Source organism: Rhinolophus sinicus, linkage group LG09 (genome assembly GCF_036562045.2).
Source record: "Rhinolophus sinicus isolate RSC01 linkage group LG09, ASM3656204v1, whole genome shotgun sequence".
Taxonomy (NCBI): domain Eukaryota; kingdom Metazoa; phylum Chordata; class Mammalia; order Chiroptera; family Rhinolophidae; genus Rhinolophus; species Rhinolophus sinicus.
The window spans coordinates 108,865,858-108,881,990 of NC_133758.1; the positions used below are offsets into that span (position 1 = coordinate 108,865,858).

The 16,133-nt window shown below is 38.2% G+C and overlaps 1 long non-coding RNA gene across 3 annotated transcripts in view; it reads right to left on the reverse strand.

The window, feature by feature from the left end:
* LOC141573222 (uncharacterized) overlaps positions 1 to 14,153 on the reverse strand; it is a 50,092-nt gene extending 35,939 nt beyond the window's left edge. For 2 of the 3 annotated variants that reach the window (XR_012498929.1, XR_012498928.1), the window contains exon 1: positions 13,761 to 14,153. This is a non-coding gene — a long non-coding RNA (uncharacterized LOC141573222). The remainder of the gene's footprint in view (positions 1 to 13,760) is intronic. The other variant, XR_012498930.1, reaches the window with a different exon arrangement.
* Between the last annotated feature and the right edge of the window lie 1,980 nt (positions 14,154 to 16,133).

Here is a 16,133-nt window from a genome sequence, read left to right on the forward strand (position 1 = left end):
CTTGCCTAAGGTCACACAACGAGCAAGTGACTGAACTAGAATTTGAGCACAGCCCATCTGACTCTGAAGTGTATGCTCTTAATCTACATGCTGTGAATTATATCATTATTCCCCCAAAACATAGCACCCACCACTGCCCCATGTTGCAATGTGATCATCTGATGAATACATACTATCAACTGAGACGAACACTAATTCCAGTAGCAGCCAAATTCTAAGAAAAAAGAAATTATACCACCTTCATTCTATGCTCAACCTTGTCTTACTATATTTTAATATTTTAAAATTAAAGTTTTATTTTTAAATTAAAATTTTATGTTTCTTAAAATTTTTCTATGTTTAATGTGTATACTGTAATTTTACTTTATTTAAGTCCTTTTTCGGAGAAGTGGCTAACTCCAGGATGGGGCAGGGAAAGTATAAGATGAGTCTGGAACAGCTTGTGATGCCAAAAAAAAGTAAGGAAGTGCTCAAAACACAATGGCAGCACGTCAAAAAGACGCAAAGGCTGTCCAGAAAGGGCTCCCAGTGGCCACAGCTGGAACAAGTTGAGCAAGAAATAAATAACAATAGCATTGATTTATAACCTATAGAATAAAAAGTATACCCATGAATCATACTGATATTAACAAATATGCAATTGAATTTAAAAATAAATGGGGGAGAAGAGGCAGTCTACCTTCCATAAAAATTCCAAATAAATGTGGAACAAATGAGGAAAACAGAAAACTGAACGCGGACTATAGCTGCAGGCAAGATTTATCAATGGATGCTAAAATCGGTGGAGCAGGAACAGGATGTTTTCATCACCTCATAGTGTCTTCCCCAAATATTTATTAATTATAAAGGTAAAAAGAGTAACTTGACAGTGGAGAAACCTGGCAAATAGCATCTCAACCAACATCATTAGTAAGTAAGAAGATATCAATATTGTGAACTTCTGAATTATGATGTCCTGAGAAGGATACATCACTTCTGTGCATTCTGGGTAAAATGCATAAACTCAATTTAAGCATGAGGAAACAGCAGGCATAGCAAAACTGAAGCACATCCTATAGAAACCTGACGAGCACTCTTCAAAAGTGTCAAAGTCATGGAGGCTAAGAGAGAATGACGAAACGTCCACATTGTTGGAGACAAAGAAGACCTGACAGTTAAACAATGCGAGATCCTGGGTGGGCCCATAGAAAAGGATATGAGGGAAGACAGGGTAATCCAAGTAAAGTCTGTAGATTAGTTAGTGATGGTATTATACCACTGTTAATTTCTTATTTTGATTCTTACATTACAGCCAATGCCAAATGTTAATGTGAGGGGCAGCTGGTCAAGCACACTCAGTTCTATTTTTACAACTTTTCTATGAATCTAAAATTATTGCAAAATAGAAAGGTACAAACAAAACAAACACATACACACAAAGCCTTGATCCTGCATTGTTTTAAACTGTTGAAACAATTTATATATTCCAATATTTCTCCTAACTCAGTGATTTAAATATCAATTTCAGAATTTTTGCCTGTCTAGTCAACATTTACTGATGTCTCACAGGGGAGGAAACTGAGGCATAATGAAGTCAGTAACTAACTCAAGGTCACAGCACTAACAGGATTCATCCTTAGGCAGTACGATGCAATCTGTCCTAAGTTCTCCACTGTATCTCTCTCTGGTACCCAATATTGTTATCCCCTGTACTATTATTTACTTATTAGCATCTTTTAAACTGACCCCGTTTATTTTAAAATTAAAAAACAATAATTAAATAATAAGCTATGTTAGAAGGTCCTCAGGATGGAGATTTTTGTTTTATCCACTGATGTACCACAAGTTCTTTGAATGCTGCCTGGCACACAGGAGGTAATCAATAACATTTATTGAATGAATGAATTAAAAATTTTACATCACAACTGTAAATGGAAAGCCAGCATCATTTGCCAGAAATAGAAAGTAATCTTCAAAATTAACACAATTAAAATAATACAATGTCATTAAGTGCTGTTGCTTCCTGAATGCTCTGAACCGGAAACACACTGTCATTTTTATATTTAAAAAGTAATGCAAATGTTGTAAGATATAAAAAAGATATCAGTTGCAGATAGATTTCGCCTTGATTTAATCAGAAAGATTCAAAGAGAATGACAACTAGAATAATTTTCCAACAAAATCAATTTTATTTAAAGTCGTATCAGTATGCCACCTAAAATCATCACACAAGTGACCAACATAAGGTGCCATTCTTTAGGAAGGTGGCCCAATTCTAAAGAGACCAGCTGAATCAGGGCTCACATAAGAGTAGATAGCTCAGTCTTGGCCTTCCTCACTCCTTAAATGTCATCTCTTCTCTTCTGTAATCTCCTGTCTCCTCTGGCTTACTTCTCACTCCTGTCTCCAATCCCCTATAGAATTATCTGTAGTCTCAGTAACATTCCTCTGCACATACCTCTTTAATAACACTTAAAACATAAATTCATACTTTTTTTTTCTAAGCCTGTCTCCCTCATTTAAATTATAATTATGCAGGACATCAGGAAGTGGAGTGTGTCATAGTGTGCTTATAGCCTCAGAGCTCTGAACAGTATCGAACAAGATGGGAGGCCCATAATAAATTGTTGAATTATTAAATTAAGGAAATTACAGAAGTTAGAGGAAAAGAGAGACCTGTGCAATTTTTTCTCATCCTTAACGCCGTGATTTCATCATCGCCTACCGGTGTGTTTGAAAAGCTTATTCTTGAGATCATTCATTAGATTTTTCCAAATATACATGAGAGTTCTCCATGAGGATGAAAAAGTAGATCGCCATCCTTTCCTTCAAAATCTCTCAGAATTAATTTGCTTCCTACAGCAATGATAATATATCACGCTTCCTTTGCAGAATAAATGCTAGCACCTTGATGGATGCCTCCTTTGTAAACATTAGTGCCGCATTTTTGTGGCTTGCTGATAAAGTGGGGATAGTGCTGAGGTCACTTTTCTAAACCTGGGTAATGATCTCTGCTTTCCACAGAAAGGACGATGGCCTGAAAGAGCTCCTAGCTGACAACAGGTTAAAAGGTGCAGGATGGCAAAGAAAACATACTACAGAGCAACATTCTTACTGGAAGCCAGAAATGCAACATTCCTAGGACATCTCTTGAGATGGTTAACAGCAGTTTCTTAGGAATATGTAATTATGTCAAGATAGAAATCAACCTGTTAACAACTATTGCATTTGATAATAGGATTCAATATATGAGTATACGAGAACTAACATGGAGACACATGGCAAGCATCCCAAGATACAGAGCTGATATAATCTCTATCTTATGAAATTATTACACAGAAATCAATAGCTTTTATATACATGAAAAAGTGGTTATTAAATATAATGGAAGAAAATCTTTTCATAATAAGCAATTATATATATATATATATATATACATATATATATATATATATATATATAAAATACTGCATCCTCATTCATAATAAATGTTATTAAAACCACACTGAGATACCCATTTTCTCCTATTAGACAGGCAAAAATCCAAAAGTTTTACAACTCTTGGCAAGCGGTGAGGAAACGGGCACTCTCATACATATAGTATAAAGTGACACAGTCCTTACAGAAGGCAATTTGGCAATAGTGTCAAAATTACAAATGCTTTTACCCTTTAACCTAGCCACACCACTTCTGGGAATTTAGCTCTTATACAGGCAACATGTGAAATGGCTGATGACACCACTGAAAAGGCAACATGTGACGTGTACTGTTACACACTGAAGGATTGTTTGTAATAGGAAACAATTAGAAAAAGTGTCAAGCATTCATCCAAAAACTTTGTTGTACAAAATACGTTTGTACAAAACTAAATGATACAAATCTCAATTGAGGAACGTTTTACAAAATATCTGACCACTGCTCCTCAAAACTGTGAAGGTCAACAAAACCGAGGAAAGTCTAAGAAACGGTCACAGCCAAGAGGAGCCTAAGGAGACACGATGACTAAATGTAATATGATCTCCAGGAACAGAAAACTGTGAAACTAAAGAAATCTGGACAAAGTATAGATTTTCATTAATAATAACATATTAATATTGGTTCAATAATTGTAACAAGTATAACATGCTAAAGTAGAGTGTTAATAATAGGGGAAAACAGGTATATACTAGGAATTGTCTGTATTACGTATCTTCACCATTTTTCGTAAATATAAAACTGTTCTTAAGAAATAAAAGTTTTTGCAACAACATGGATGGACCTAGAGGGTATTATGCTAAGTGAAATAAGACTGAGAAAAACAAATTCCATATGATCTCACTTATATGTGGGATCTAAATAACAGAATAAACAAACAAATAAAACAGAAATATACTCATAGATACAGAGAACAAACCGATGGGTTGATAGAAGGGGGGATAGTGTGAGAAAGGTGGAGGGATAAGAAGTACAAATTGGTAGTTACAAAACAGTCATGAGATATGAAATACAGTGTGGAAATATAGCCAATAATTTTGCAAAAACTACGTATAGTGTCAGACGGGTACTAGACTTATTGGGGAGATCACTTCATAAATTATATAAATGCCTAACTATTATGCTGTACACCTGAAACTAATAGAAAATAATATTGAATTTCCACTATTATATATATATATATATATATATATATATATATATATATATATAGTCATGGAATGTACAGTATAGGCAATATAGTCAATAGTATTGTAATAGCTACGTACGGTGTCAGGTGGGTACTAGGGGTTATAACTTTGTGAGGTGTGTAAATATCTAATCACTATGTTTTGTACACCTGAAACTAGTAATAAAAAAATTTCAAAAGTTATGAATGAAAATAAATGATAGCACAGCCATATAAAGGAATAATTCTGTGCAATGCTCAAGAAAGAATAAGGAAGACCTCTTTCTGAACTGATAAGGAAAGAGTTGCAAGGCTGTGAAAAGAGCAGTCATACAAGAACGTGTGTTTGCCTGAAGAGACCTGCACGCATGACAAGTACCTAATTACAGTGGTCATCTGTCAGGGGGAGAGTGGGGTAAACAGTGATGGAGAACATGGTGGGAAGAAAAAAATACACACACAAACACACACATACTATATGAACTATTTAAAAGGGATGCCTATTTAACTAATTTTGTTAACTCATGCCTATAGGAGCCTCTATAAATAAGGAATGAAATGGACCCCTGGGTAAAATGTGCTTGTTGAAAAACAACCCCCTCCCTTAAATGATGAATGTTTCTACCCCCTGCATCTCTATGGATTCATTTACAAAATAAGTACAAAATGAAAAGCCAACTGATTTAAGCCTGCCAAGCTTGTATGATCAAGAGCTCCTCAATGACCTGGCCTAAAAGATCATGCTACCCTTCCACGGTATCCTGTTTCTTTTTCTGTAGAGTGGGTAGGCCTATATAAAATTTTCTGTTTTGAAAAACTCTTACTATTGATTGAAACAGAGATACCTTATGGCTAGGGGTAAAAAGAGAGGTGAGTGCAAAATGACAGATCCATAAAAACCTGAAATGAAGAACAACCTATGAATGTTTAGTGCTTGCACATGAGATGAACGAAGTAAAGGTTTGTTCTACCTCTAGTAAGATATGCCATCACTGAACATTTCAATGGTGGGTACATAAGAGGGATAGAATAATTTGAAATTGGAACTTACTCATTTAAAAAAAAAAAAAAAAAACCTTAGTGAGGGGCAGCCAGTTAGCTCAGTGGGTTAGACCTTGGTGCTAATAACACCAAGGTTGCGGGTTGGATCCCCACATGGGCCACAGTGAGCTGCGCCCTCCTTAGAATAAGTAAATAAACAAACAAACAAATAAATAAAACAATAAAACTAGCAATTTGAAGAGATTCATTTGCCTTTGTTTGAAGGAACTGTTACAAACACAATTCCGATGGAAAAGCATTTCATCACATGAGCTTCACAATGACATTATCTTCAAATCAGATCAACCTCCTAGCGCTTGAGGCAGCAAGGTCAAAGCACGTGTTGAAGCCAATCTGCCACGTGTCTAATATTTTAAAGTTATAAATCAAGCTAACAAACTGCTCCACAAGCATTTCAATCCTCTGACCTTGACCTACTCCTAACAACCTGCAAGATTAGGTTTGAATTTAGATTTCTCAGACTCTTAAGAGCCGTAACAGTAAATAGCAGGAAGGACGACAGAGGCGGGGAAAGGGTCATGGAAGTTGCTTGCACCACGTGAGCTGGGAACTCCTCTATCCAGGTCACGGCAATGACGCAGAGGGCACGCAGGTTGTGAGTGGGCCTGTCCTCTGGGCAACACAGACGCCTCAGCCATGGGCAGGGGTAGGGCCCAAGGAAGGCACGACCAGCAGGACCCTCCGAAGTTTCCCTTCTTATCTTGTCTAAGTGTGAAACTGCTTCCTCTGCTTCTGGTGATCACCATCAGAAGAGCTTCTGCGTCCTTCGGAATGACACTTCGAAGCAGAGACTTTTTAAATGATGAAGTGAATTAGCAAATAGAGGAAGATCAAAAGATGTGTGATTTGTCTTGGGCAGCATGCAAACACTGGGGTTTTCTGCAATTTAAGGCCATATAGAAAATAAAGTGAAATTGGTTGCTTTTTGTTGTTTTTCTTTCTGTGCTTTTTTACACAGTGTGCGATTCAACAGATAATCTCTAGGGAGGAGGAATAATGGTAGGGAGAATGGATAAGACTTTTACTCTTCAGTTGGTACTATTCTTAACTGTTGTGCTTTTTCTTTTGATCATATAGATATATTGCATTTGCATTAAAACAACAAAACAGTAAAGATCTTCTCTTAGTCCCTTCTAATAGTCCCTTAAGCAAAGACAGAAGTTTAAATGTTGAATTGAATTATCAGGCATAGGTCTTTTGGTCCCCAGATGAAGTACTGCCAACACAACATATTAGGTAATGTGATAAATACAGAAACTCTATTTTTTCTTAATGGCAACATTCACATTTGAAGCAAGCTGTCAGTAGCAAACAGCTTTGCTTGAGTTGCCTGGTTTAGCAGATGTCTTTGTTAGGAATGCGACAATTATCACCATTATTTATTTCGCTGAATATCAAGTGGTACAGAGGGAAGCCAAGTCCTCTTCAATAGCGCACGTGGTAAGTTACATCATGCTCTCTTCTCACATGTCGTCCTCTTTGTTATTTGCTCTTGAAATTATCATAAAAAGATATATCTGACTTAAAACTGAATGCAGGTCAAAGTTGATATCAACTGTCAAGCAAAACTATGTAGATTACATAGGAAAAAGGAAAGTGTTTTTTCCAGCTACTTGACTTGTATATAATACCAGTTCACATCTACTACCGAGCACTTAGTCTGTACCAGATAATGAGTAAGCACTTTACACACATTCCCTCTTTTAATTGTAATCAGAAACTCCCAGGGTATTTGCATATATTCTGTCACTTGTACTGTGCTTTTCTCCTAACATGTTATTATTTGTTATATTAGCCACTTGTTTTGATATGGTGAATATCATGAATTTTTGTCCACTGAATAATTCCTACTATAGAAGCTCTATTATGAATAGAAAATTTATATTGCAACAAAAAACAAATCATTAAGGAAAACAACATAAAATTCTTGCTCCCCACATTAAGCTAAGTTTTATTCTTAATTCTATCAATTAAATCAAGGCAAGTCTTGATACAGAATTCAATTCAATAAACAATAAAGCAACTTCTATGAGAATGCTTTACATTCACTGGGTTGGCTACAAAAATGAATTAGACTTTGTCCTTCTCTTCTAAGTGTATAGTCTGATGGAGAAAAGAAACAAATGGATGTCAAGACAGAGTGTGGTCAATTCTGTGTTCCAGACATCAACCAAGTATTTAATTATGTGGGAAAGCTCTTGTTCTGACCTTGGTGATAGGGAGAGAGCATTTTGAAGAATGATTTGAATTGGGCTTTGAAGACCAGTTAAACTTGCAAAAGCTGATCTGGAAGGAAGGCCACCTGACCGAGGCAGTAGTTAAGAAAAGGCAACTGAGCACAGGGATTGTTTGGGAGGGCTAGTCATAGACCAGTCTGCGAGAGTGAAGTGGGAGATAAGACGAGAAGGATGGATTTGCACCAAATCATGGAGGGTTTTGACTGTAGAAGGCATTGGGTGGAAAAAGAAAGTTTTGGAGCTTGAAGTGACATGCCCAGATCTGAACCTTTAGAAGATGACTCCAGCAGCAATATTGAGAAAAGCCAACATTTGTTATTGGTGGGAAAGAACTAAATGCAAAAGCACTATGTGACTAGCAAAGTTGATTTGCTATTATTCCACTAAATGGAGGAAAAAGAAAGTAAAAACAGATAGGTAGTGGTCAAAGGACACTTTCCCAGTTTGAGAGTGTCAGGTGTGGAGATGCCGGTGGATGATGGTAAAGACTAAGGTGTGGTAACTCCCAGGAGTATCTGAGGCAGAACAAGACGGAGTCACAGAGAACAAGGGAAGGAACTGGTAGGCCAGAGAGTTAAACAGATTATCGACATAGATTTTGAATCCCAAAGAAGAATATACTGGTTATAGCTGAGAGTTTTTTTATATGACAAAATTCCCATTAATGTGGTATTAAAACATAGGAGTAGCTAGAAAGATACTTGGAAGGAAGACACTCAGCTTTGTTCATTCAACAAATACCTATTGAGCCACGTGCTTAATGTGACACTGTGCTCAATAATAAGCATGATATGGTAGATTCTTCTCAAACAATAGTTTAATTAATACTAACATGTTACTTCCCAGGGTCAGAAGGTACAACTTAGCACCTGAGAACCTTGTACTAAAAGTAGAAACTACACACTGGTTACTTGGAAGGAAAAACAATTATAGGAAAGTTAAACCCAGTAACATCACCTTCTACTTAAATAAATGGCTGAACCCAGTAAATAATAGTAATTCCCAAGAAATTGCTTGTTTTCAGTGTGAAACTACTAATCACTCCCTAATGCTTTGCCCTAGAATATAAACTTTCACACGCGGAGACTCTTTCTACAGCCAAGGAACCCAGACCTACAGCGTGTCTCAAGACTCCCTCTAGGCTGTCACAACACTAGCTCGGTGGTGGCAAATCTGGAGCCACTGAATGCAAGGACCACAGCAAATGGGGCTCACTGGTCCTTTGTACCCCAGATGGAGACACAGTCACAGTTTTCTCAAGTTCTAAAAAATAAATAAGCTATTTTTCTAGAGACAAGTACAGTGACTCCATTATATATACTCATCAGGAGATTGGACAGAGCTTGGGATGTGGTAATCCAACTCAAAGAGGAATTGTTAGTTCGATGTGGAAAAATATATGCAAATGGACTCTAGGAGTACATGCTATCTCTAAATCTCCCCAAAGAATGCTGATCTAGTCCTAAAGCATGTATTTACAACTTTAACTTTTAAAGTAAATTCAGAAGCCCTATTTTGTGTCAAATAGGTTGGCCCAATATAGACAAAATGTTGATTATTGTTGAAGCTATGTAATGGATATGAGGACTTAGGATACTCTTCTCCCTAGGGTGTATATGTTTGAAATTTTCCATAATAAAAAGTAGAAAGGGAAAAAAAAGGAGATGGTTGTGTATAGCTGGGAGTAATGAGAACAACTTTCTTGCTTTTCTCTTTCCTGGTGACATACACAGTAATCTTTAAGGTGTTAAACCTAGCTCCCTTTTCTCCAGAGTAAATTAGAATGTACTCACACTAATATCTGGGTGGTGTAACATCATTACTATTCCACCTATTCCTAATACCACATAAAACTCTTACAAGTGCTGTCATTTCATTTACGTCCATGGAACTTCTGTGATCACAGGCATTCTCCCAAATAGTTTTCCCCATACCCAAAATCATCTTAAAAGAAAACAGGTTTTAATCATGGTGAACCAATCTTTAGTAACAACTAGTATGCGCCATTATTTTAATGGTAATTTAAAATTCCATGGTTAAACAGCTTTGTAAGAAAAACAAAACAACAACAACAAAAAACACCCAACAGAAAGCCTTCATTTACACAGTAGATATCTATTAAGCACCCATGGCTGCCAAGTGGATGCACTGGACTTGGTTGCAAAGCATGCTGGGAAGTTCTGCGAGGGAAGAGTGGGTGAAGACTAGTGCTCTGGCCCTTGCAGTGAGGGAAGGAGAGCTTTTAAAAGTGCAGGTCCTCAGGCTCTGCACACAGAGCACTTTAGGTCTGGGGTGGGGGTCACAGGAAGTATTGAGAACCATTGGTCTAAATCACCAAGTCTCAGGGGGACCAGAGCAGACTCTGGTCTGACTGAAGCTGGCCCGCCATCCATGGAGTGTAGTTGGTGGGTGGAAGGCAGGCAGGATACGTGTTTGAAGCTGCATCCTAATGGCGGAAAGGATATGAAAACAGGGCCCAAGAGAAAGGATTCAGCAGGATTTGGGCAAGCAGTCAGGACTCAGAGCTGACTGGGCTTAGGTTCAAGGCTGGGCTTTGGTCCTGATGGAGTTCTCAGCAAGGACCTAGAAAGGATTGATTGTACTATATTGGGTCCTTTCTGTGTCACAAGCACTGTGCAAGGCCCTTTACTTACATAATCTCATTCCATCCTCTGACAGCCCCATGAGATGGAGTGATTTGCCCTCGGTCAGATGGCCAGTAAGAGGATGAGTTGTATTTGAACCCAACTCTGTTCTGACTTCAAAACATGTACTCTTTTTGCCCCTCCATGGTACCTACAGGGAATGGGGCAAAGCCTTGTCAGGCTCACCCAGAGGTGACAGCTAGGAAGGCCATTTGACTGGACGAGTAAGGGCCTCTGCTCTCATGAGGCATCAGGCAGCTATTTCCACACACTTACTAGTGGGTAAAAAAACAAACAAACAGAAAACAACTCCCAGTGACTTCAACTGACAGGGTTCCCATTCCCAGCATTATGCCCCAGTGAAACTGGCAACACAATGAAATTGGCAACTTTGTCTTTGTGCCCCCAGCCTCCCAATCCTGCCTGTTTTCTTCCCCAGTCCCTGAGGAGGGGCATCCTGCCATGCTCCTCACCACGATTCACACCTAGTAATACATGTCTGATAACAGAGGAAATCACTGCGCTTTGAGGGCCTACAGCTTTTGAACAAAGAACAAGGGCTTAGAGGAATGAAATTGCTATCAGAGGCAGGAACTAGGAAGGATTTGGAAGATGCACTGAATTCCCTGAAATCACACTTGCAGACAGGCTGTGGCACATTCAACAGATCCTATTGCTATCTAAAGAGAAATGATACAATTTCAGGAGACAGGATGATCAAGAGTCCTGTTGGAGACTCTCTCCAAGTCCTTCCCACACCACTGCAGCAGCCCAGCTGTACAAAGTCCTCATTTTCTCAGGGAACAATATGTATGTGTGTGCTTCTCACAGAACGGTAACCGGAGGGCACAATCCATTAAAGCGTCTTTCTTTTGATAACTGGAGTTACAGACCCAGACACTGCTGTATTAGTATTCCAAATACCAGTCCTGCCCTCCCCTACAATAAACAAAGTAAACAAGAGTTGCTCTCCTGGTTCTCCCTTCTCCCCAGCCCCAATCATTGTTCAATGAGAGCTCAAGATCATGGAAGTTTCCTCTACTTATCGAAATCACTTGTAAGTTCAAAATCATTCAGGCAAATACTTCTGATTAGTGGCTATGAGATATGTATAGGCAGGTAGGTAGGCAGGTAGACTTAGATTTAGGTTTAGACTTAGATTTAGAGGTGGTAGTTTATTTGCTGAGAGAATACAGTCATGACCTGTAAATGTGACTCTAAGATGATGTCAAGCTGGATGACAATTTTTTGTATCCTGTATATATAACAGAAGAACATAATTTTACAAGGCAGCATGATAAAGTCGACCAAAGAATTAGCTTTGCTGCTTATTAACTGGGAAACTTTTGCAAATTACTTCTGAGCCTTGCTTTTGCCATGATAAAATAAGAAGAGTAAAACTTGACTGGCCATATTTTTGTGAAGATTGGGTATAATATATGTGAAATGCCTAATTAATGCCTGGGACATAGGGGCTCAAAAATATTTGTTGAATGAGTAAGTAGCAGATGCTCAATAAAGGTAGATTTTATTATTTATTACAGTGTTTGTTAATTTTATAGCTCTAAACCTGTCTACCCCATGTTCCTCAGGGAATAATTTAAAAACTAATGGTTTCATTTTTAATGATTAAACCAAACATATCTGTTGAAAAAATTCAAATGACCTAAGTATACAATTAAAAAGTGAAAGGCCCTACTGAAAAACCCATACCTTAGACGTTACCACTGTTAACAGTTTGATATTTGTCCTTGCAGGTCTCTTTCTAGGCCTATACAAATATGTAATTTCTATACATGAATTTGTACTATACACAGTGCTCTGTAACTTGAGCTATTGACATAACGTCTTGGACATCTTTCAGGCCTACTCTTCTGTTTGTATGGTTAGCCGGTAATTTACAATACAAATTTCCTATTAATGGACAATTAGGTTACTTATTGTTTTTTGCTGTTTCAACCAGTGGTGCAATGAACATCCTTATGTAAATATTGTTTTGGCATATATGCTAGTTATTTTTCTAGGATAAATTTCTAGATGAGGAATAGCCAAGTCACAGGGTACACGTTAACTAGACTCTGCCAACTTGCAGGGACAGTGTTATGGGCTGAATTGTATCCCCTCAAAATTCATGTCGAAGCCCTAACCCCCAGTACCTCAGAATGAGACTGTATTTGGAGATAGGGCCTTTAAATGGGGTGATTAAGTTAAAATGAGGCCATTAGGTTGGGCCCTCATCTAATGTGACTGGTGTGCTTATACAATTTGGACACACCGAGAGTCACCAGGGTTGAGCATGTAGAGAGACCACGTGAAGACATGGTGAGAAGGCAGCCATCTGCAAGGACAGAGATCTCAAGAGAAGCCAAACCGGCTGACACCTTGATCTTGGACTTCTAGCCTCAGAACCATGAGGAAAGAAATTTCTGTTGTTTAAGCCACCCAGCCTGTAGCATTTTGTTATGGCAGCCCTAGCAAATTAATACTGAGGGGTTATGCTCAGTCTTGGCGGCCCTTCTCCTCTGAGGTGAGGTCCATGTGGCGTAAGTAAGCTGTTCTAGTCACTTGCTCCCTACTTACTTGATCTCATGCTCTCGCTGTCTCCTTCTTCATGGTCCTTACCTTCCTTAATCATTGAAGTTTATTTAATAAGGGTTGTTTATTGTGACCATTGGGGAATTTGAAGGATCTTTGGATGTTCGTGAACAATTTGTTTTTTGATGTATCTCATTCTGGCATGGCATTCAGATAATGGGTAGAAGTTACTAAGGTGTTTTCCCATTGAAATATCCTGTTTTTATCATATGAACAATGAAATAATGAGAAAAAATGATCTTTCCCATATACCTTCTCTCACATTTCTTTCACTGACTGACGGGAGTAATAGCTCACCTCTGTAGATTATTTTAAATTTATTAGATAAACCTTAGGTTTATTAAATTAAGACAATTAAATTACCCTAGATCAACCTAGGGCTAGCTCGAGTTAAAGCTCCCCTTGAAGCTGTTCTAACACATTTTCTCTCCTGATCACCCCTTGTCCCTCAGCCTTCTTTATATCTGATACATGTGCTTCTGCAAGAAAGAGGTAGGAAGGAAATGCAAAATTAGAGGGTGTACCTTCTGCTCCACTGCCATCCTCAGTAACCCTCACATATTTGACATTCTTTCGATTTCCTGAAGAAGAATGACTCACCCAGAATGACAGAGCCACAGTAGCTGGAATAACTGGTCTCAAGGTCTTCTAGTATTTCTTTTTTCCTTCAGCAATTCCTTTTACTTGTAAAGTGAAAGATTGCTCTGCTGGAGACTGCTGCGTGTTGATGACAGAAGGAAGGGAAAAGGGAGCTATCAGCCAGTGATTGAAAGGAGGGTTTTACTTTTGGAATCTCTTCCTTCTCTTTGTTTTCTTTCCAGAGTCACTGATTGCGTGAGCACTGCAGATCTGGGAAGGCTTGTGCTTATTCTTCCCTAGCAGGTTAGTATCTCATGGGAAGCTCAGTCAGGCCTGCCTCTTATCTAGAACTGATCAGGATGGAGGGAGAAGAGTAGGAAGCAGCTGGGCTGAAACAGGAGAAGTAAAGGTGGATCTGCTCTCTTCCCCCAACCTTGCCAATGGCAGTATCAACTGGGCCTTTCATTTGACTGTCAAGGTGATGCCAACCTTCACCCCCAAACAAACACAGAAGTCTCAAAAAAAAAAAAAAAAAGAAAAAGAAAAAAGAAAGAAATCTCTGCCCTTTGATATCTGGGGAAATAGTTTTTTTCCTGACTGTTTTCTCAGTGTGTTTGGATATGTGTGTGCAATGGAAGCTGGGGATAAATTAAGGAACAAATACAAATGTAATAATCTCTTCCTATTGCCAATATTCAAATTCCTTTTTTTTTTTTTTTTTTTTGCCCTTTCTTGGTGTCCCTTTTTTCTTTTACTCTATTCAGTTTCTTAAGCAACATATGAACCCAAAAAGTACATGCAATTATTCCCCAAAAAATATCTCGGTGCCCACGATGGGCAAGGCATTATGTTAGGTTTGAAGATGAAAAGATAGCTAAGACAGACCTTGAAGACTACTTCAACTTCAAGGTCTGTAGTCTCATGGCAAAGGTAACTCATGGTCATGCTAGCTCACAAATTTGCAAAAACAGCTAAATTTCCCAAGAGAAAACATTTTGTCTAGTGCTCACTGACAGCATCTAAATGTCTCCGACATTTTGCTCACACCAAAAACATATTTTGAAACAATAAGCATTGAATGAACACTTTTATCAGAAACAAGGATTTCAGAAGAGCTTGCTCACTTGTGTGTCATCAATCGTAAGAGGGAAGAGTTACATCCAGACCATATGTGAACTATAGGGCTATAAAGTAATACAGTATCATCTGCAATACATCTGCTTCATTTAAACTCAAATTTGAACATTTGTAGTTTCAACAGTTGATATTGTGGCCTTATACATTACATGAAAAAATAACATTTGAGGAAGATTTTGAATTTGGTAGGTAGCTGATTTAGAGTTATAAGGTCTCTTCCAACTCTTAAGATATTAGATTCTGTTAGAACACAAATGTAGCCTTTTGGAATAAGAACTCCAGGAGGAAATATCTATAGTTCAACGCTTGTGTTTAATGCTGTATTCCTACCATTTTGGATGATAAAGATGGCCATTATTTTGGTTTCACAAAATCTGTTTATTTATAGTGGTTGGTTGGCAAGCTGTTATCATTTACTGCCAATTTTTTTTTAGGAGCAAATCAAGTGAAAAAACTTTGTCAACTAAAAACCATAAATAAATCTCAACCACGATTCCTTCCGTGAAATGGATCACATCATGACTAACAATTAACATACACTATTATATGCTTTTATTTTTAATCAGATGCTTAAGTATCTCCCTAAAATTGAATCCAATCACTGTCAAATGATCAGAGAGATACAGTATAAGAAAGAGCCGGTTAAGTTGTTAGGGGCCTCACAAAGCAAGGGAGTAATGATATACTAGTTAAAACCTATCACTAAGCATTTGCCCTCCACCAATCAGTCTCCGTGGTCATCCAGTGCAATTGCTTCACATAAAGCGAGAGCCTTCGTCTGGCACAGGCATTTGCTTCCTCTCGGAACTTCCTGTTTTCCTAGATATGTGGTTCGCTGAGGTGTGCCTTCAGGAAAGTCACTCACTCAGAGGTCTGCTAGGAAGAATGTTTGGAGAGGGTAGGTTCCAACTACGTGCTGAAACGCTAGCCTTGTTCTAACCTAACGCACATCATCTATGTCAACTTCCTAGTTCAATTCGATTCACTTACTAGCCTCTTATATAGCAGGAGGCATTCAATCATTGCCAAAATCAATATATTAAGTCTGTTTGTTGAAAGCAGCTGGTTTCCCATAGAACCATGTGTCCCTATTCCCTATTTCAGTCACTGATACAAAATGCCAAAGGGAGTTGGCAACAATGGCCCTTTCCACTTATAATAGATTTTATGTACTTTGGATTTTCCTCCAGTATTGTGCTCAGCGGTATTTTCACTGTGTAATCAGATTGGAGAGCTCCACAACAAGGTGCTGACGGG